The sequence below is a fragment of the Panicum hallii genome, chromosome 8 (assembly GCF_002211085.1).
Source record: "Panicum hallii strain FIL2 chromosome 8, PHallii_v3.1, whole genome shotgun sequence".
Lineage (NCBI taxonomy): Eukaryota > Viridiplantae > Streptophyta > Magnoliopsida > Poales > Poaceae > Panicum > Panicum hallii.
The window spans coordinates 11,117,256-11,139,528 of record NC_038049.1 but is presented as its reverse complement, the minus strand read 5'-3'; the positions used below and the strand labels follow the sequence as shown (position 1 = coordinate 11,139,528).

General features: G+C 45.8%; 1 non-coding gene across 1 annotated transcript; it reads left to right on the top strand.

Annotated features, from left to right (window-relative positions):
- The first annotated feature begins 12,270 nt into the window (after positions 1-12,270).
- LOC112872473 lies at positions 12,271-12,379 on the top strand. Its single transcript, XR_003224669.1, has one exon. It is a non-coding gene; the product is annotated as a small nucleolar RNA R71 (small nucleolar RNA).
- Positions 12,380-22,273: the final 9,894 nt, after the last annotated feature.

Genomic DNA, 22,273 nt, shown 5'->3' with positions numbered 1-22,273 from the left:
GCCTCTTGTAAAATCTTCTCACGAAGGTGATCTACATCAGGGACAGGGACACATATTCTCCTTCGGAACCACACTGTCCCCTATCTGTCTTCTATGAAGTCAGGTGCCTTGCCTGCTTCTATCATCTCCCTTATCTCTTGTATCTTAGGATCCTCAAGCTGACCCTTCCGTATCTCTTGCTCGAGGGTTGGCTCTACCTCTATAATGATTCCTTCCATATGAGCAATGAACCCAAGATTGAGTCATTCAAACTCCTCATACAATTCCCAAGGCATCTGGCCAACCATGGTCACGTTCACATAACTCTTGCGACTCAAGGCATCGGCAACCACATTTGCCTTCCTTGGGTGATAGTGTATCTCCATATCATAATATTTTATGAGCTCTAACCATCTTCGCTGTTTCAGGTTGAGGTCATTCTGAGTGAAAATGTACTTCAGACTCTTGTGGTCGGTGTATATCTGACATCTGTGACCCAACAAGTAGTGCCTCCATATCTTCAGAGCATGTATCACTGTTGCTAACTCCAAGTCATGTGTAGGATAGTTCTGCTCATGCTTTCTCAATTGACGGGAAGCATATGCAACCACGTGTCCCTCTTGCATCAACACACAGCCAAGACCCTATTTAGAAGTGTCACAGTAGATGTCGAAACTTTTGCGAATGTCAGGCATGGCCAACATTGGTGCGGTTGTCAATCTTTTCCTCAACTCATCAAAGCTATTCTGACATACCTTAGATCATATAAACTTCTTGTCTTTCTCTAGTAGTGATGTAAGGGGTTTCACTATCTTAGAGAAACCTTCAATAAATCTCCTGTAATATCCCGCAAGCCCTAAGAAACTCCGGATCTCTGACGCTATCGTTGGTGGTTCCCAATTCAACACATCTCTGACCTTCCCTGGATCCACTGCAATACCTCCACCTGTGATGACATGACCAAGGAACAAGACTTCTTTCAACCAGAACTCACACTAGCTAAACTTGGCATACAACTGATTATCTCTGAGTTTCTATAGAACAAGCCTCAGATGTCCCTCGTGTTCCTCCTCATCCCTGGAGTACACCAAAATATCATCAATGAACACCACCACGAACTTGTCAAGATACTCCATGAACACCTTATTCATCAGATACATGAAGTAAGCTCGAGCATTAGTCAACCCAAATGACATGACTGTGTATTCGTATAACCCGTATCTGGTAGTGAAAGCCGTCTTGGCAATATCTGAGGATCGTATCCTCAGCTGATGATACCCTGACCTCAAATCAATCTTAGAGAATACTTTGGCTCCCTCCAACTGATCAGAAAGGTCTTCTATACGAGGCAACGGGTACTTGTTCTTGATGGTAACCTCATTCAAGGCCCTATAATCAACACACATCCTTTGTGTACCATCTTTCTTTTCAACGAATGTCACGGGTGCTCCCCAAGGCGAAGAACTAGGATGAATGAACTATTTATCCAACAATTCTTTTAGCTATTTCTTAAGTTCTTCTAATTCACCAACTGACATTCTATATGGCCTTTTAGCAATAGGTGCAGTACTATGTAGAAGATCTATGATGAACTCAATGTCGCGTTCAGGGGCATACCTAGCAAATCATCGGGGAAGACGTCCGGGTACTCACAGACGACTCTGATGTCCTCAATTGAACCTGCCTTCAACTGATTCACTGCACAATTTGCTGCCGATAGAAGCGTTGCAACGAACTCGAACCGTTCACCTTCTGGGCTCGTGAGAAGTACAGATCTTTTGGCACACTGAATCACTGCATCAACCTTGCTCAGCCATCCCATCCTGAGTATGATATTTATTCCCTTGGAATCCAACACCACAAAATTTGCACAAAATTCCCTGCCCACAATCTTGAAACTGATGCCTAAGCACTGATACATGGCTTTCATACTTCCCCCAGGCGAACTAACTAGCATGTGGTTGGACATGGAATGCACGGGTATGCCATGTTTTGCAACAAACTGAGTAGAAATGAAGGAATGCGATGCCCCAAAATCAAAGAGAACGGATGCAGGGGCTGAGTTGACAAGAAACATACCGAACATAATGTCCTGAGCCTCCTGACGGTCTCCGCGGCCATATGATTCACACGCCCGCGGACTAAGTTCTGCTAACCCTTGTTGTTCTGCGGCACCTGGTTGGTAACCCTAGGCTGTTTCTGTTATGAGGTCTGCCTCTGTCCACTGTTATTGAACGGGCCTGGAGTGTTCTGGATGTTCCTCTTGGGACAACCATAAGCATAGTGTCCCACTTCACCGCATCTAAAACAATTATTACCACCGGTGGGAGCAGGGGCATTGTTCCTCATCGGTGTTCCCGTAGGAGTGCCCTGGCGATTCTGCAGAAAGTTGGGATGCTGCACTGACTGACCGCCATGCGGAGCTTGCTGCTACTACTGACCCTGTTGGTTAGAGCGCTGGTACTGACTCTGCCCATAGTTGACATTCTGTCCTCCTGGGCGGAAAGGTGTTCCTTGTGGGGGCATGAAACGAAGGCGGGAATTGTTGTTGAACTGCCCTGATGACTCAAACTTTCTTTTCTGCTCACCCATCTTCTGGCGAGCATGCTCCACCAGGATGGCATTGTCCACCATCTTCCGGAAATTCACGAAAGTATGCACCATCAACTGATACTTGATAGGACCAATCAGACCCTCCCTGAAATGATCCTGCTTCTCTACGTCATCGGCTACATCTGCGGGAGCGTGGCGAGACATTTGGATGAACTTATCCCGGTACTCACTCATAGACATAGACCCCTATTTCAGTGCAAGGAACTCTTTTTTCTTGAGCTTCATCAGACCCTTGGGTATGTGGTGCTCCCTAAACTGGTTCCTGAACTCCTGCCAAGTGATGGTGTTGGGGGTGTCATGGACTACGGTGTAAGCATCCCACCAATCTGCTGCGGTCCCTTCCAATCTGCCAGATGCATAAAGGACCTTCTCCCTGTCAGTACACTAGGCGATGTTCAGCACTTTCTTCACCGTCTTGCTCAAGTCATTAGCTTGTAGAGGATTAGATGAGTGAGAGAACGAGAAAGGTTTGTGGCTCAATTAGGGGGTTTGGGAGGAGCGATGATGGCTGTAGGCGGCAGCCGGCGGTGAGGGGCGGCGCGGAACAACGGTGAGCGGATTGGCACACGGGGAAATGGGGAGAGAAGAGATTAACCGGCCAGGGAGGGTCCTTACCCTACGGTGAAGCTTCTAGTGCTCACGGGCGACAACGGGGAGCAGCGGAGCGACGGCGCGGCGGGCGGCCGAGGCACAGCGGTGGCGGTGGCGGAGCGAGCTTCTCGGGCGGCTAGGGTTTTAGGCGATGGTGGTTGTGGCTTGAGGGGAAAAACCCTAGGGCACAGTCGGTACTTATAGGGTGGCCGCGAGTGTGCGTTGGCGTGTGGGCCCGAGGCGCCGCGCGGCGGAGGCTGAGCCGGACTCGGGTGCAAGCCCGAGTCAGGCACGGAGGAGGGAGACGAGCCTAATAGGCGGGCCCCGCCTGTCTGCACGAGAGAGAAGGAGAGAGGGAGCGTGCAGGGTGATCTGGGCCGGGGGCTGGTGGGCCGCGCGCAAAAGGGAAAGGAAGAGAGGAGAAGGAGGGAAGAAAGCCGCCTGGGCCTGGCCGCGTGGGAGAGAGGAAAGGGCAGCTCGGGCCAGGCCGCAAGGTAGAAATGGAAGAGGAACAAGAAAAAGAAGAGTGGGCCGGGCCCAACTAGGGAATAAGAGAAAAGAAGAAAGGCATTTAAATGCATTTGGATTTGAATTTGAAACTTAAATTCAAATACAAAACAATCAATAAAACAATGCAATGGGGCATGAGATGCACAAATCCTATAGTTCCTTATATTTCTTTTTATAGATAATAAAATACTATTAATTCACGATAAATGCTCTAAAATTAAAAGAATTTGAATTAAATCCTTACGGCTCCTAATTAAAATCTAACAAAGTTTATTTATATCCTTAATTTGACAATTAGGGTGTTACAGTCATCTTCCATGTCGGAGGTGCTGATGTACCCATCGTCTATAGCCATGTATGCCCACTGACTTGGTCAATCCTTTCGCACATGGCCAAAACCAACGTAACAGTGGCACTGAAGTCAGGTCATGCGTCCTGTAGAAGCCACAGAGGATGCACCTGATGGAACCTGGAAAGACTTTTTACCTAAATCCAAAGGTTTAGGTGGTGCAGCAACTCCGGTATCCGCTAGTCGCTTGCTCGTTGGAGGAGGCGCCCGAAAGGAGGAGGGTCTGGTCAGCCCGGACAATGGCGTCAAACGTAGAGCGTATGTGGTGCCAACCTTGCTCGTGCCCTGCAAAGCACGTCCCTGCAACTCCTTTTCTGCAAACATAGCCAATTGAAACAACTGGTTGACTGTGTTAAACTCCTTATAATCCACTATGTCTTGAATGTCGCGCCGCAAACCTGAGTAAAAACGACAAATAGAATCCTTAGTTCCCTCTACTATGCCGCAATGCATCAAACCCTTTTGAAGCTCACAATAATAGTCCTGTACAGACTTATCTCCCTATTCTAAGCGTATCAAGCTCTTACTCAGATCTCTATGATAAGAAGGGGGAACAAATCTATCGTGCATATCAACCATAAGTTCTGCCCATGTAGTAGGTACAAGCCCCGCTGAAGTTAAACCAGTCCACCAAATGATAGCAAAATCCTTAAATTCACTAGTGGCTTGTCGAACTCTATGTTGTTCAGGTACAAGATGGGCACTAAATTTCTGCTCAACAGTCATCTCCCAATCAAGATATCCCTCAGCATCATAATGTCCAGAAAATGAAGGTATACTGAATTTAATCTTAGCATAAGGGTCATCGGGAGCATGGTTACAATTACCACCCATACCTATGGTGTTGGTGCGTAGACAACGTCGAAGTCGCGTGTCTCTAGTGGCTGCTTCATCTATGTTACCATGGACATCATAGACCACGTCCTCATCTTCATTGGGTGGGGGACGAGTTTCCAACGCAACCACCCTATCGGTTAGAGTGGATATCCATTTATCCAAGTGCTCAATGGATTCATGGAGCCTGAGGTCCTTGATGGCGGTGGTGATTGCCTAGGTGATAGTGTTTGTCATCGCCTGCTGCCCCTGCTCAATGGCCTCACGTAGTTGATCTTGGCTCACACACTTGTGGAAGTCTTCGAGGGTGCCACATCCATCATCACCTGCCATTGTAGACACAAGAACAGGAACAAACAGTGAAGGTTATCCCTAATAATCTACTACGCAGGGACAGTGGCGCCTCTCAATCAACACCGCAATAGGAAAACACCTTACCAAGCTCTTACAAGGGTCTTACCAGCAAGGCAAAGGATACATGGGAGGCATGCTCTGCAATTGCAATGGTCGAAAACCTGCAGTCCAGAAGTTGTATGTGGAGCTATAGGAAGGCAAAATATGTGAGTGGAACACAATTCAATAACAGATAGTAATGCTAAATAAGTGTCCAAAGCTACTAGTCCTTAATTGCTGGTCTACTCGTGTCCTTAGAATAGTAGTGTCAACAAGAAGGCACAAGGATGAATATGATGAACAGCAATGAGAAGATCAACAAGTATTCAGCAGCAGTATGAGAAACAACACGTGAAAGCCTCCCGTTTTGTCTTTTAGCACTATTAGGAATCAAATTTTTGTTTTTTTGCTTTTTTTGATATTTTTTTCTCAACTAGGGGCACAAGAATAGGAACAACACTAGCTCAAACTAATGAAAGATGTGATCGGTAGAAATTCATGAGTGTTTGGAAAAATTGGTGTTGGAACTTCGGAGATCGAATCAAGTGCCTTCCTGATTTTTTTATTTATTTTGAGATTGCCGCACCCGGCATAGCTGGGGAATTCTATGTGCAATTTTTCAAGAGCTTTCTAGGAAAAGAAATTCACCTCAATCAGAGTTCCGAGCAAAAAGTTATGCCCATTTTAAGGAGGACCCTCCGAATTAGGTTTTGCTGGTGGTTGAATCGGAATCGGATGCGAATCGGGTGGGGGAAATAAATGTGGAAACGATGGCAGCGGAAAAGGGAAACACAACCGAACTAAAACACAAACTAAACCAGCAACAAAGGCATAAACTAGGACACAAACTCAACATACGGACTCTGAAACAAAATTATGCAAACAGCTAAACACGGTCTAGGAAGGAGATAAAAATTTTTTTAGCTTTTCTGTGGACTCTAGAACGAAGGCAAAATAAATCTAACAAGGGTAAAATGAACCTGACGGTAAACCTGTCTCTGGATACCACTTGATGTAGACTAGGGTTCCCAATCTTCCGAAAGGTTCTGATAGCTCTCGATTTGGTGGAGTCGCTACACAATTCGATCCAGTTTCTAAACAACACGTTCTGAATCCCGCAATCACAGCACAACGTCTCCTCTAGTTATCGAGGGCATGTTCTGAGTGTAGGATGCTAGATGTTGCCCATCGAGTTGCACGAGCATGCACTGGGTTAGATACTGCTGCATTTATATCTGGGGGTTAGGTAGTAATTGTTGAGCTAGGAGCGTTGTTTCTGCATTGAGGCCAATTGGTGTATGATACTCCTGATCCGCACCTGCTGCAAAAGTGTTGTTGAGGTACCTTTGATGTAGTGGATTACGAGCATGGTTTCCCGTGTTCCGCCTGCGCAGGGCGCGCTTGGCATTCTTCAACCGCCAGATCCTTCTGGGCTCCTCATTCTCATCCTAGGGTGCGTCCATCGTACACTCGTCGGCAGACACATTGCAAAGGGAAGCCATGTAGACTTGACAATCTGGAGAGTTGTCAGCCGTACGGCTATACTCGAGTAGCACGAGTTGAAGTCGCGTTAAAAACGGATATCCTTATGATCTGCCTAGCTAGATCGGGGAGCAGCAACTCGTTGAACTTGTCGATAAACTCATCAAGGTTGCTGCTTCGAGTAGGTGTAGAGGCCTCCGGCTTCCTGGAGTTGACTAGGTGGCTGGTGAAGCCACCCAAACCTTTGGAGATGCAGATCTAGGAGCCAAAGACGAAAGTTGTGCCCTCATCGACCATGGTGCTAGTGAAGCTAAGAGATGCCATCGAGTTCTCCAGTGGATGCTCGATGAACACCCCTACCTGGCGCGCCAGCTGTCGGTGTTTTACCGCCATGCCCACCGAGAGATACCCCCGAGGTGGTGAGTTTTTAGGTAGGGTGTCGTCGAGATCAGGAACTCGAAGGTACAAGGAACACAAAATTTAGACAGGTTCAGGCCGCCGAGAGCATAATACCCTACGTCCTGTATGGTTTGTATTGCTTTAGGTATTGATCAGGTGATCAACTGGGTGATCTGTTGTTTGGAGGAGGTCTCTGCCCACCCTTATATAGTTTGGGAGGACAGGGTTACATGGAAATCCTAATCGCATACGAGCCTCAGGAGTCCAACCCGAGTACTTTCGGGTAGTTTCCTACTATCTTCGACTAGTTTTACTACTATATGAGTAGCTCTACTATGCTACAAGTAGTTACAACTGGTGTAGGGCGTGGGCCATGATGTAGACTAGGGTTCCCAATCTTCCAAAAGGTTCTGATAGCTCTCGATTTTGTGGAGTCGCTACACAATTCGATCCGGCTTCTGAACAACACGTTCCGAATCCCGCAATAGTAGCACAATGTCTCCTCTGGTTATCGACTGGTGGTGCTCGGTTGACCTCGCCAAAAAGGCTAATCCTTGCCTACGAATCGAAGAACACAAGAAAGAACAAGGAAGAATGCAACTAATTTGCAGATGAATGATTAAACTCACAAGTTGGGGTCTCACAAACCCATGAACGGCGATACTATTTGATGACAGATTGAATCTATGCAAAACCCAAACCCTAAAGTAGCGACAGCTACTGAAGAAAAAGGAGTTAGAGCATGCATGTTCCCTGGACGCAACCCTAACGGGCTCCAACATGATACACGGGACCAGCGGCCCAAAAGATGGTGACGCAGCACCCTGACAGATTCTGGATGTCCACTTGTTTTGATGATTCCTTTCGACTCAAAAGGAATTTTGAGGTGGGACCATTGGAAGCCTTATGAAATTATGGTTCCAACCATATATAGAACATCCAAATCCAACTCTGTATGTGGCCTAGGCGTCGAATTTAATGCAGACTACTCTTGGACTCCGAGGTGGACTCAAGGTCGAATTGGATTGGGTCTCCAACTTGGCTTCCACTCCCTTGCTGTACCTCCACGCCTCGAAGCCCTTCTCCATGCATCTCTTGGTCCTCTCCTTGGTTTCTAATCACAATATAATCATTAGGTAGCAATCTATTCTCAAAATCATAAGTTGAAGTGCTTAGAAATGAGCTCACCTCTAAATTCAATTGTCGTGCATGAACTCTAGTGATTGGACCTTGAATGTCCAGCGAAGAAGTGTTGTGTGCATCCAAATGAGTGATGTCCTCATCAGGTCATGCCCACCCCTTATCCTGTAAGCTGTAGGCCATGTGCGCAGTCCCGTGGGCCCGAGTCTGATAGAGAGGTTATGTCGATGAGGCTATTGCCCGCGATCATCTTCTGCCAGTGAGCCAGCATGCTCATGATAGGAGAGTACCTTAGCTTGTGGGCCATAGCAAAGAGACACTACACCTCGCGAGAGCTACAGAGGCGCAGGTCAGAGCGCAGGTGGAGAACCATGCAAAGCCATTTTGCTAGCAGCCTAAGATTAGGATTATGGATAGACACTATACTATTCTTGCTGCTCACGGGTTCTTCAGAAAGTGAGTTCCACCAGGTTGCGCGGTCATATTGGTGATCTTTAGTGAGAGCATTAGGATCTAGTAGGCACTTCTTATGAAAACCAAGCGCTACACTAAGCTCTTTTACCGTTAACTCATATTGTTCATTAAAGAAATGAAAATAGAGTTTAGTTGTTTTGCCTGTTTTTTCAATGCTAAGAGACATTAGAAATTCAGTGGTTAGGAGCTGCGAACCTAGCTCGGTGATGTCAACAAAATCCTCCCAACCAGCGTAGGCAAAGGCACGGTTCATGTCCTGCTTCGAGCCCGTCTTGATGAGGAAGATGGGCTCGAAGATCTTGACATGGCTAAAGTTCTGCTTCTTTAGGAGTTCCAGCGCCTCCTGCTCATAATCATTCTGGGCCATGATCTGTTCAATCATTTCTAGGACATGAATATGGATGCGGACGCAGCTCTTGGGCACTGCAGGAGTTGTGTCCCCCTCGGAGGCACTATCTCGGTGGCTCGAGTCCACCGACATGTCATCCTGGGAGGACGCCGAACTCTACGAGTGCCTGGAGGAACTGGCGGAGCTGACCTCCTTGAGCATCTTCTTGATGGGGTTCCACATGATTCCTGCAAAAGATTAGCACAACAAATACCCAAGGGACTATCTCAAAGGAAGATTAGTCTGTTAGTCATTCTTGTTGGTGTTTAACCGCCACAAACATTCTTCGTTCAAGCGTGCCATGACCTTATTCAAAAGGGGAAATATTTTTGGGTTTTCTTAATGGTGGTTAACTTGCTAAACTAATTATTTTTGATTAGCACTAACCTTGATTAGTACTAATCACTAGCTACTAAAATTTTTTTTGTTTTTTTGTAGGTGGGCTAGCACTAAGTTCCTTTACTTAATTAGCTCAAAAGAGCTTAATTAGGCAAGGAAACTTAGGAAAGGGGAGGAGAACTCAGACTCAGAGAGATGCTTGTGTACCTGAGCTGGTGTTGCGAGGATGAATGTCGGGAGCTGTGGTATTTATAGGCATGAGACGGCGGGAGGCCGGCCAGCCTGGGCCAGGCCGGACGGCCTGAGGACAGCGGTCAATGCACCACGGCAACATCCTATGCGTAGACCTGCTGGTGAATATGCCTTGGTTGGTGGCGACATGACGTGAGCGGCGAAGGAGAGACCGGCCGTCCTGCATGGGTCCAGTCGGCCTGGTGCTGCACCATCACGTGTCCTCCTTCCTTTAGCTCGTTGCTTGCTCATTATAGTTGTCCCCTACATGTGCACTCAAACCAGTTGCTGCCTAGACGGGACAGGAATGGTGAGAAGGTGGCCGGCCAGCCCTGATGGGGCCTTTCGGCCTACACACGCACGACCTTGGGTGCTTGCTCCCTTGATTTCAATCCTGGTCATTAGTGCTCTTCCTTGCAGCAGTACCTGACAAGATGATGACAAATGGGGCCGGCTGACCTAGGTGGGGCCGGCCGGCCTGCAAACTGGCCATATTTTTTTGATTTTTATGCAATGCAATTGAAAGAAAAGTTCAAAATTTAAATATGCACTCTGCACAAACTTAAAAATGCTGATGATGAAGTTAGAAATAAATTATGCAAGGAGATAAACTATCCTATATGCAAATGCAAAGAATGGATAACTACCATGTTACCTCATGGCAAGAGCTCGGGTTTTGAGTCCTGAGTGGGACTCTCTGTACCTTGGGTTCGATTGTCATCGCCGGATGGAGATGTCATCGGTGATGACACTTTCTTCCGCCACGCCTTTCTCGTGGTCTTACTTGTTTCGATCTCTTTCCGCTCGAGCTCCAAAAATTTCTTACGTTGGATTCTTCGCTTCGCGTTCCTTTGGTTACGCACCTTGATCTCCTCTTGAATTTAGAGATTCTCCACAAATTCAATGAGGGCTTCGATGGATGGGGTTGATGGCTGCTCCGGCTCTTTCTCGGATTTCTTCCGGTTGAATGTTTTGACCTGGGAACATCTTTAGATCTTCGGTCTGAAGGCGAATCTCTCCTTCTGCCCATTGATGTTTAGCTGAATTTCTTAAGCTCCCACATCAATGTGTGCATTCGTCATGCTTAAGAATGGCCTTCCCAAGATGAGAGGGGTCTTGGTGTCGACTTCCATGTTGAGAACGATGAAATCAATGGGGATGAAGAAATTTCGTATTTTCACCGGAATATTCTTGGCAATTCCCGTGGGTAACTAACCGATTGGTCCACTAGCTGCAAGCACATGGTAGTAGGAGCAAGCGCATGATGGTTAAGTTTATCATAAACTACCTTTGGCATGATGCTGACGCTTGCCCCAAATTGCAAAGAGCGTGCTTAAAGTGTTGAGCTCCGATTGAACACGTGATTGTGGGGCATCCTGGGTCCTTTGTTTTTCTCTGGGAGAGGATCGAGTATAGCTGCGCTACACTCCTCTGTAAGCTGCACGACCTCAGTGGTCAGCAGGGACTGCTTATTTCCAAGGATATCCTTGATATACTTGGCGTACGTGGCAACCTGCATAGCATCAAGAAGCGGTATATTGACATAAAGCTTCTTAATTACCTCGACGAACTTGCCAAATTGCTCGTCTGAAACCAGCCTCCTTATTCATTCCGGAAATGGTAAGGTGGTTGTATTGTGATACTCTTGGGAAGCCCTTGGGACTTCCACGGTTTCTTCCTAGGTAGCAGTGGTGTTGGATTCTTTGGCCTCCTCCTGCACTTCATCTTCAGCATTGGTATTCCTAGCGGATACGGTCTTCTGCTGTGTACCTACATCCTGCAGATGGGGTGGATCCTGCGTGGACTTTCCAGCCCGCGTAGTCACCGCATTCACACTTTCTTTCGGGTTAACTTCCGGTTGCCCGGGTAGCTTCCCTGTGTTATGGTTTTGGCAAGATGAGACCAGCTGAGCTCTTGACATTTTGTTGAAGCTCAGCTAATTTTTAATGACAGAATTAAACTCCTCTAGTTGTGCGGCCAAAGACTCCAAAATTTTATCATTAGCTTGAAATTTCTTGCTAATGTTATCATTAATTTTTTTTGGCAGTACACTAGGTCTTTTAACAAAGGCTGAAAATTGTTATTAAAATTGTTACCTTGCTGTTGGCCGAAGGGGAGGTTGGGCTTGGAGTTCCAACCTTGCTTAGGACGGTAACCTTTGTTATTAGGATTGCTATTCCCAATGAAGTTCACATCTTCTTGAGCGGACGGGCAATTGTTACCCGAGTGCCCAATATCGCCACATGTCTCACATGTGATCCGAGACTCCATAATCTAGTTAACCTCCTGGTGCGAAGATTCCAGCTTTTTCATGAGAAGATCAATCTTGGCTGCCAACATATCTACACCATCGATCTGGTGTAGTCCTTTAGCACAGGCCAGGTGCCTATCTCCCTTCCAACTCTGGTTGGAGGCAATCTTGTCAACGAGTGCCTTAGCTCTTGCAACATCGAGAGATAAGAATGCTCCTCCTGCTACTGCGTCTATATGGTCTTGCGCTTGCTGGGTCAAGCCATGTAAGAAGTTCTGAATAATCAACCACTCTTCCATGCCATGGTGTGGGCATGCTACAATGTACTACTAGAGACATTCCCAGGCTTCTAGGATGGTTTCATCCTGGAGTTGTTGAAAACTAGAAATCCTCTTTCGTAGGGCATTTGTTTTGCCCACCGGAAAGTACTTGGCCAGGAATGCATCAGAATAGGCATCCCAGGTTGTGAATGTGTCCTTGTTGGTATAGAACCACGTCTTAGCTTTCCCAAGCAAGGAGAATGGGAACAAATGAGGTCGAATATTACCCAATGTAGTGCTTTTGGGGTTGATTGTGCTGCTCACTTCCAAGAAGTTCTGAAGATGAGCGTTGGCATCCTCTAATGCCTTACCATAGAAGGGACTTGCTTGGACCATGTTGACAAGCCCAGTCTTCAACTCAAAGCCTTCATTGCCTGGGTCGGTGCTCAATCCAGTAGGGATATGGCTGCTGGACAGCTGTGAACTGACGGAGTGTCTTCTGAGCCATGGGTGATAAAGCTGGTGTTATCGAACCTTGGCCTAAAGAAAGTCTTCTCTGAGGTGGGATGACTCTGCGTTGAACAATTCGCCCAATTCTTTCTAGATTGGGGTTGAAGTCATACACTGCACAAAATATATAACAAAGATAAAGAGAGCAAAGGTAAGCCCACTAAAATTAGCGGCGATAAATCAGTAAATTTTATCAAACTATTCAATGATATCTTTAGCCAATTGCTTCCCCGGCAACGGCGCCAGAAATGTTTGTTGGTGTTTCTTATGCTCCAATAGAATAGATATTCCGCAAGCGCATAGAATTACCACTTTAGCACTTCATCTTGGAGTATTCCAAGGTATCGTAAATTTTCTCGGGGAAGCACTATGGTTAAACAGTATCGAAGAATCGAATGGTAAACTTTACTAGAGATATCAACAAGCTAACTTAGTGGGGGTAAGCAGAAGCTAGATATGATAAGATAGGATAATGGCCAAGCGATGACTATGTAACACAGGAGACTCTAAACCTTAGAGCGGTAAGGTAGCTGGGAGGACAACGAGCGAGAAAGAATCCTAAAACACTTCTAAACTAATGAGCTAGCCTCACTAGAGTAAACCTTGCTTCTAACTAGTTATCGGGAACCTAGAGCTTACTTCGGCAGCTGGAAGAGAAGGACTGCAGAAAGGGGTGAGATGGAGTCCAACGGCAACCTGCTACTACTGCTATGAAAGCACCCGAACATGGTGGACTACCAGGGACGGATAGGATTGTCACCACCTGCCGCCTACCACACTGTTCCGTAGGGTGGAACACATTTCCTAGCTAACACTATATCACGCCCTAAAATATTTAATTCTAGGATGTGAGTATCTTTTAGAATGTGTTCGTTTATCAATAGGGTTTTTCCAGAATTTTCAGAATTTTCTGGCAAATATTCTCATTTATCCTAGAGCTAGATCCATTTTTTTTGGAAGGCTCAAAAATCTTTTTATGTCCCAAATATTTTATTTGGATTCCTTGTATCCTAAATTACCTCTGGAGTTTTCCTCGAAATTTTTGGGATTCTTCTTGATATATTTTTTGTGGGTTAAAATATTGATCTGGACTTTTCTAGATTTATTTTAAGCTTAAAAATATGTTCTAGAAAATATTTCTATTTTGGTATCAAATTCTCATCATAGTCGGACCGAGCCGTATCTTTGTTGTACATCCTTTTAACTTTGTGCTCTCCGAATCCTTTAGATGCCCCATCAAGCTCCCGATTCTCTAACCTTTCTCCCCGATCAAGTCATGCTTGAAACGATACCTCGTGGCTCGTCTTCAGTGTTTTCCCGACGATGTTCGATCACCGTCAGGTCCAACGACTCAGCCTGATCCCTTCCTTCTCTTTTCCGTGCTCCCGAATAATTCATTCATGTTCAACCAGCTCTGTCAGCTCGTTTTCATGTTCAGCCCTCACCCGAACCTGTTACGGCCCATAACCAAACCCCTTGGCCTCATGCCCACCTGCATGTCGCACGCCCTCAGCCTCGCCCCCTGCGCAGCCGTCGTCCCTGCTGCCGCATGCATTCCCCTTATCCGCTCGTCTCTTGCTCAGTCGCCACCTGAGCTCGCGCTAGCGGCGCTGCCGCTGCCTGCGAGGCCGTGCGCCCATGATAGAAGTCTCGGGCACCGAGACCGCGCAACCCTCCTGCTCGCAAGGCCGAGTGCCCGAACCCTCATGCCCCTGCAGCCAGGACGTTGTGCCTATAAATCGTGAGGCCCGAGCCCCCCCGCGAGCCCTGCGGCCTACACCCCATGGTCAAACTCTCCCCCTGAGAAACCAGCGCCACAGGTCGCCAGCCCTAGCCAGCACCACGACTCCCTGTTACGCACCCCCGCATGCCTCCTGCTGCGTTTCCCCTCCTGCTGTCGGGCTGGGCATCCTGCTACCGCGCCTCCGCCCTGCGCCTCACCTTCCTCCTGTGCATTGCCGCCAGCTACGCCATCCCTACGCAGCCAGCGCCGCGGCCAAGCCTACGCCCCCGCCCTGCACGCGAGAGCGTCCCTGTCATGCCCTACCCTTGCAGCCGCTCCTTCCTCCTGCTACAGTCACCCTGCCCCCCTCCCTCCCCCCCCCGCGCACCCCTGTGCTTGTGCGCCGCCACCAGCTCCCCTGCAACACCGTCGCTGCCCACGATAGGACAAGCAAAGCCGCCGCCGCCGTGCGCCACCAGGAGCGTCGTCGCGCCCTACCCCCTGCCCTACGCACCACCCTTCTCCTACTGTCGTGCCACCCCTGCCCCTGCGTGCCCTGCCCTTCCTCGTCCTGCGCCGCCCCTGCCCAGCCCCGCCTCCAGGACGAACAGAAGTGCCGCCGCCCACAACAGACCCGCCGCTGCAACTTCTTTGGCAAAATTCGGCCATCACAGTGCATCCCCGCGTTAAGTAAGGTATGGAATCGAATCCCCTCGTCATCCTCCTTCATTTGCCCCGCTCCTTGGCGACCTCCCGTGCCCTTGAACGCTGGGAATTTGGCAAACGGTGGCCACCGACCACCATGGGTCTTGTCTTGAGCTTTTTGCAATTTAGCCCTCGAAGAAATCTGTAATTATCATGTACTTTTTTGTGTCTTGCAATTCTTTGTTGCTAGCCCCTAAAGTCTATAGTTAATTACGTAAAAGTCCCTGCAACTTTGTTTCATGCGTAGTTTCCGCGTTTTAGATCCGTTTTGATCCGTTCTTTTTGCGTTAGTCTTCTAAAACCCTAAGCTATCATTTTTTAGTGTTGTTGTATCATAGTTCCTATTTTTAAAATTAAAAATAGATTTAATTTGATTAATATCCTCTCATCTAGTTTTCAAATTAAAATTCAATTAAGTCTTTACTCCGGCTTTCATAATTAATGTTAATTTGATTAATATCAACTTAAATGTGTTTGTAATTTAATTAGTTTAGTTCAACATGAACCATAAAGTTCGACGTTTAGATGCTCTCACCAAGTTCTTTTCTAATTAATTGTTTAATTAGGATAATTTGTACATAGACAATTATATATAAAAATTGACTAAGTTGTACCTCATTTTTATAAATGCAAATATAATATGAGATAATAAGAATCTAGATATTTCTTTCAAAATATTTTTTACATTAGTTTTCTAAATTAAAATAAATGAAAGCCTATAGTTCCTTTATTTCTTTTATAATATAAATCTTCCGATAGTTGTTTCTTTTCAACCCTAACTCCGTTTTCCGCATTTCTTTCGTTCTCGTGACTGTAGCAGCGAGTCCTATCCTTTTGTATGCTCTTTTAAAGTTTTCCTTTTGTTTGGTGTATCTGTTCTTAGTAGTTCTTGTTATTTGCTTGCTTGTATGCTTGGGTCCGATGCTTGTGTGACGTTAGAAGAAGCGTGATCCAAGAGCTTTGAAGATTTAGAGTTTCAAGAACAAGAGTTGAAGACTCTGAGTAGCTATTCTCTAAAAGAAAGGCAAGTGTTTCCTTTATCATTCTTTTATCCTAATAATCATAATAAATATAATTTTTTCTTTATGCATGTATGTGTCCTAATTTTGATGGATCCTAATTAAGGATATGCCTAGTCTTTATGATCATTCCATATCAACCTGGGTTTTACCTTTATGTTGGGTAGCTATTGCTTAGTTGCTATAACTGGTTCTGGTTTGGGAATAATATATAACCATGATGACAACAATGATGATGTTACACCTATTTTATCCATGTTCATGCTCTTTGTGTTGTTAATCACAAGATCATATGTTTTAATCGGAATATGGAGAACCACCTAGGAAAATAGTGCAATCACAATACTACATGGCTCTGGTCTTGGCTAATTAATTAGAAACTTTAGCTTATGATAATCTTACCAAAAGGGCAATAGGGGTTGCATCATCGGGGTATAGCTCGGTCCTCTTGAGGCTTTGATATGTGGTCCTTGGCTAAGCCACTTCCTCATTAGGGAGAGTTATGACCGCTTTGACTTGAAGTCTTAGCGGATTGTCATAAGTTAGGGAATCTTTGTAAAGGCCTCGTAGTGAATCCCTTGCCACTCACCTCGGAAGTGTTTAAGAGGCTAGCTACATCGGGCAAATTGGGAGACATGAATTGTGGGTAAAGTGTACAACCTCTGCAGAGTGAAAACTGATATATCAGCCATGCTCATGGTTACAAGCGGCTTGGACCCTCACATGATAATTGAACTTGAAGATGAATTAAATCATGGACCATGTTTATGGTTATGGTTATGTTTCTAATATACCTCTTCTATTTCTTTTAATGTATGTTTTGGTATGAACTTATACCATAGTAATCGGGTGCTAATAAAACTTGACCAACTAAAATTGCTTATCGCAGTAAGCCAGTCGGACTTTCCTTGATTTTGGCCTTCATGTCATATAATTCCCAACACTTCCTGAGTACCAACCATAAGTGAACTCACGCTTGCTATAATTGCTGCTTAGAGGAGAAAGTGATGTGAAGTCTTTTGAAGATGATGCTGAGTTCTAAGCCTACGCAAACCCCAGTCGATTGCTTGTGAAGTTTGGAGTCTTCATTTCCAAGATAAGCTGTATAACTCTAATAATATTTATAGTCTTTTAATTCTCTTTTCATGATACTATTGCTGATTATTCACTGATGAAGTCACTATATGTATGGAACTTGATCCTGACATACATATAGTTATGCATTCGGTTTTGTCCTTAAAACCGGGTGTGACACACTAAACCAGACACCATGTCTGCACTTGGTATTAGGATTTCTCTTGTGGCCTACAAGACAAATCCCCCTCAACATAGGGAATTAACTTGAGTCACCTAGTCCGGGCGAGAAAACCCGTAAGGTAAGATCCTGATAAACAAGAAAGATAGCAAAGCCTAAGCTAGAGCAAAGAACTTCCACACACAAGTTGGATAACTTGGAAAGAAAAATAAATGTGGAAAGTAAAGCTGACTCAAAAAATAAAGAAGATAAATTATATTGATAAATGTAGAAGGGAAAGACACAAGAGCTATACCAGACTTCCGATGATGTCTCCAGAATCCCGAGACAAGCTCGACTCGACTCTAGCTCCCAGACTACTAAATCTAACTCTAGAAAGTGAAATGAGAGTAGAGAACTCCTTCATGTGTCTTTTACAAGCTAATGTGCACCCCTATTTATAGTGTAGGAGGGCTGAGGATGAAGTTGATGAAGCAGTTGTGGAGGTTGTGTCAGTCCTAAGCCGGCCGGCCTTATCCAGGCTGGCCAGCCTGGGATGGTGGCCACATAGCACCGCCTTTCTTCTAGACAATCCTGAGGCTCTCCTGGTGTCGGTGGAGGTGGCGTCTGCCTAAAGCAGCACAATGGGAGGCCAGCCGGCCTGGTAAAGGCCGGTTGGCCTGACTCTGGCGTGTCTCATCCATCCGTTGCACCGTCTTGAAGATCAACGCTTGCATGTTAGCCAGGGAGGCAGTTCTCAGATGTTTGCCCAAGTCTTGGATGCAGGTGGGCCCTTCAATCCATGGGTGAGGCCTTCCGGGTCATTGGATCAAACCGACTTGAAGTGCATGGCTCAGCGTCAAGGTAAGTGTCTTTCCTTTGCCCTGGATTAGTGATGTGGCAGTCCGAGGAGGTGCCAAGCAGGTTGGCCTAAGGAGGCCGGCCAGCCTAGGATTTTCCTCAATTTGCATCATTTTTTGTTCACCTATTCCTGCATTCACAACTCATCCAAAACTTGTGGAACTTGTTAGAAATAAATAAAATATGTATGAAACATGGTCTAAAGCTCTATTTTATTCCTAAGAAGTTGACGAACAAGATGTGATTTAATAGTCATCAACATTATGCTAGACGGATAGGGCTGTCACCACCTGCCTCCTACCACATCTAACCATGGGATAGGACCGCATCTGGCAACATTGATTAACCCAAACACCATATCTACATTAATGAGCGATACTCTAGTATCCCGCACGGAGCCCCCACCCTCCGGATGCACAGACATCATACTAGAGCAAACATACAAATACTAGAACCGTTGCCGTGGCACTAGATTTACTCTTCAAATCATAGCATACATGTCTGACACTGCAAAAGATAAACTATGCAAGTATATAAACCTATACTGAACACTCTTAGGCTATCTATTAAAGATATTCAAGAATTAGAAAGGAGAGGGAGAGCTAAACCTATACTGAACACTCTTAGGCTACCTCAGGAACACGAAGAAGAGCTACTTCAGCCTAAACTCTACTAGCCTATGGACTATGCAAGAGAGGCACGTGAGAGAGAGCAACTTGAGTTGTGTCTTCATTTGAAGCCCCTCCCCTCATATTTATAGATGTGTCCAGGGGTGTCTCGACCGGCCATTCAGCTCAGTTCACCTAGAACCAACCTTGAGTAGCAATGGGGAGGCGCCATGTGGAGGCTCTAAGTCGGCGGAGCCACATGGAAGCTCTAAGTCGGCGGAGCTGGCCTTGGCTCCAACCGACCTCGACCTTTGCTGAGTGGCTGGTAGGTGGGCCCTAAGGACTGTGGTGCACGGCTTGGAGCTATCCTAAGGCGGTTACATGTTGTGGTGGGCTCTTTGATAAATATGAGGCTGAACGTTGCGTTCTGATTGGTCGATGCTTTTTGCCTTAGATTCAAGAGTGTGTTTTCCCTCCATTTCTGCTCAAACTCCTACATAGCACTAATTTCTAAGTGTGGTAGAACCGCATGAATTATTCCGGCTCAAGTGCGTTAGTCATCGCTATACAACAGATATACTTGCAATTAGGCCCTAAACTTAGTGCAATTTATTTGGATTAGGACAAAAACTTTATATTTTTGCATTTGGTTCAATATTTCAAAATAAAACTTCACCCTTTGAGTTTGTAACTTGAACCCTAAAGTAATGTTGTAGGTTTTGAAAAGTTCTACAACTTTACTTTTGACTACTTTTTCATTTGAGCTTTTGTTTGGTGGGAAATTTTAGTTTACAGTGAGGTCCCTGGACTTTTCTATTTTTGAAACAAGTCCCTCAGACCCCCTCTCTCTCTTCTTCCTCTGGCGCCCCTGCTGCTCCTCTGCTTCCCCTCTGCTCCACCGCTCACCGCCGTTCTAGGCCGTCCCCGGCACCATCTCCAGCTCCTGGCCGCTCCACGCGTCGCCCTCCTCCTTCCCCAACCCTGCTCCCCTCCCCTCTGGCCCCTCCTGGCCGCGCCATGCGCGCACCGCCGCCATGGCGAGCCCCTGGAAGTCCTTCTTTACCTTCACTTCCCCGCTTCTGATCTTCAGTAGCTCATTCCCGTTCCAATTCACGCCTCACCTCACCTCCCATTCACTCCGAGCTCCCGGAACGCCGCCGCCGCTTTGCCTCCACACCGGCGAGCCACTGGCCGTCGTGGGCAGCTCACCCCAGCCCTCCCCGCACCACTACAACCCCCTGGGGAGCTTCCCCTCACCCCAATGACACTCCCAGGCCACTCCTCACGGCCGGACCCCCACCGGAACCACCTCACTGTCGCTACCTCCTCGCCGGTGAGCTTCTGTTCCCATCGAACCCATCCCTCCGCCCCTTCTCCGTCCAATCCAACCACCCCAGTAGCTTTCTCTCCTCCTGTTGCAGCTACTGGACCAGAACTTAGCCGCCTACCTCGCCGGGAAACCCCTCGCCGACGAGCCCCTCCTCGCCGTCGCCTCGGCCGCCGTGGGCATTCCACCTCCGGTCACCCCCTCTTCCTCCCAAGCCCACCCCTGGATGCGCCTTGAGCTCCTAATGCTCGTGGGCCAGTTCTTCTCCACCCCCGACACCACCCCTCGCCGAAATTTGGCCGGTGATGTCCCTGCCCTTCTTCCCCGACGAGCTAGGGACCTATTTGCTTTGATTTGAAAACTTGTAGGGTCTTAGCTGCAAGATTCCAGAGCCTTCCCCCCTAATTCCAAGCTGTGAATTTCAAAAATATATAGAAAATTGTAGAAAATTCAGAAAAATGCCAAACTAGTTTTGTTTGAATCCTTGCGTTAAATTAGACTACTTTTATATAGGGGTTTTGAGCTGAATATGTCTGGTTTTTTATCGAGATTAAATAATAGGAAATAGGTGCTTTAATTAGATCTTTTGATCCATAGTTGTGCTGTAGCTGAATTTTGAAACATAGGTTGTATGTCCCATGTGTAGCTCTGTGTAAAAGTTTCGAGTTCTTTACTGCTCAATTGCTTAGAAATTCGAGTACCTTTGTTGTATGTTGATGAAATGTTTAGATTTTATTTAAGGATGCTTCTGATAGTGTTTGTATCTTAAATTTATACCCTAACTTCCTTTTTTGCATGTGTAATCCATAGTAAAAGTATTAGGATTAGTAGTAGGATATACACTAAGTTATGGATTTATGCTTGTTTTCAAAGATAACTCATTTATGCTAGTTCTTGCTTATGAAAAATTATGAAAATATTTTGTGGTGTTGCTCTTGAGTAGTGTAACCTGTTCAAAAAATTTCAGAACAAGATCTTGTGTATATCTACAGTTATAAATAACTCTTAATCTGTTAGTGCTGTTCTTGTTTATTTTTGTGGCATAGTTTCTGTGAAGATAAAATCTTGATAAATTTACAGTAGCTTAGACATAGCTTTATCTGTAGCTGTTAAAATTTTCAACCCCAGTGGTATAGTAGCTTGTTCTGTAAAAATGAAACATGTTCTAGGTGTTAATATTTGAAATAATTCTTCTGATTTATTTACTGCATAAAATATTTTGAAAATTTTAGGGTAATTTTGATTCTATTTGTTCTGTTTGTTATAATTTTTTTAGCATATGATCTTTTAAGATCAGATGCTTATAGTTTATAAACCATATCTATTAGGTTAAAATGAAACCAGCCCTAGTTATTTTATGAATTTAAACATGTTGTTTAGTGTAGTTAACTAGGTTAGTTTATACTCGATAAATGACTGCTCAGTAGAAGAGTGAATGATATGTTTGATGAGTGAACTATGTTTTCATTGGATTGCAACTTTATCGTGAAATATAATAAAAGTCTATGCATCTTCTAAACTGCATAGTTTACATCACATGTAGACTCGACGCTTCTCGCCGACGGAGATTATCAGATCCTCCCGGAACCCGAAGTGGAAATTTCTGAAGGCCCCGGGAACGTCATCGGAGATTTAACTGAAGCCCCGAACCCGAGTTCGGAAGAGTTTATTAACCTCTCTGACCCCAGCCTCACCAGTGAAGGCAAGCCCCGGTGCATAACCCAGTATTTCAAATTACTACATTTATGCAATCCAATATGTATATATTATATCTTGCATTAAGTCTAGGAGTTGAAATGGAACCCTAGATGCATTGGGACTAGGAACCTATGTATTGTGCTTGAGTCCTTATCAGATAGATGCTTTGCTAATAGGACCGGCAGAAGTCGGGTGATTTCCTGTCACTCGCGCGATATAGGAGTTGAATGTTTACTATTCTGCAATCAGTATAAGGATGATGGACGGGGTCATGTGCAGTATCATGACTCGGAAGGTTACCCCATCTGTGTTGATAAAAGTTGATAAGGTCGCAGTATGTGGTAGTGGTGGCTAA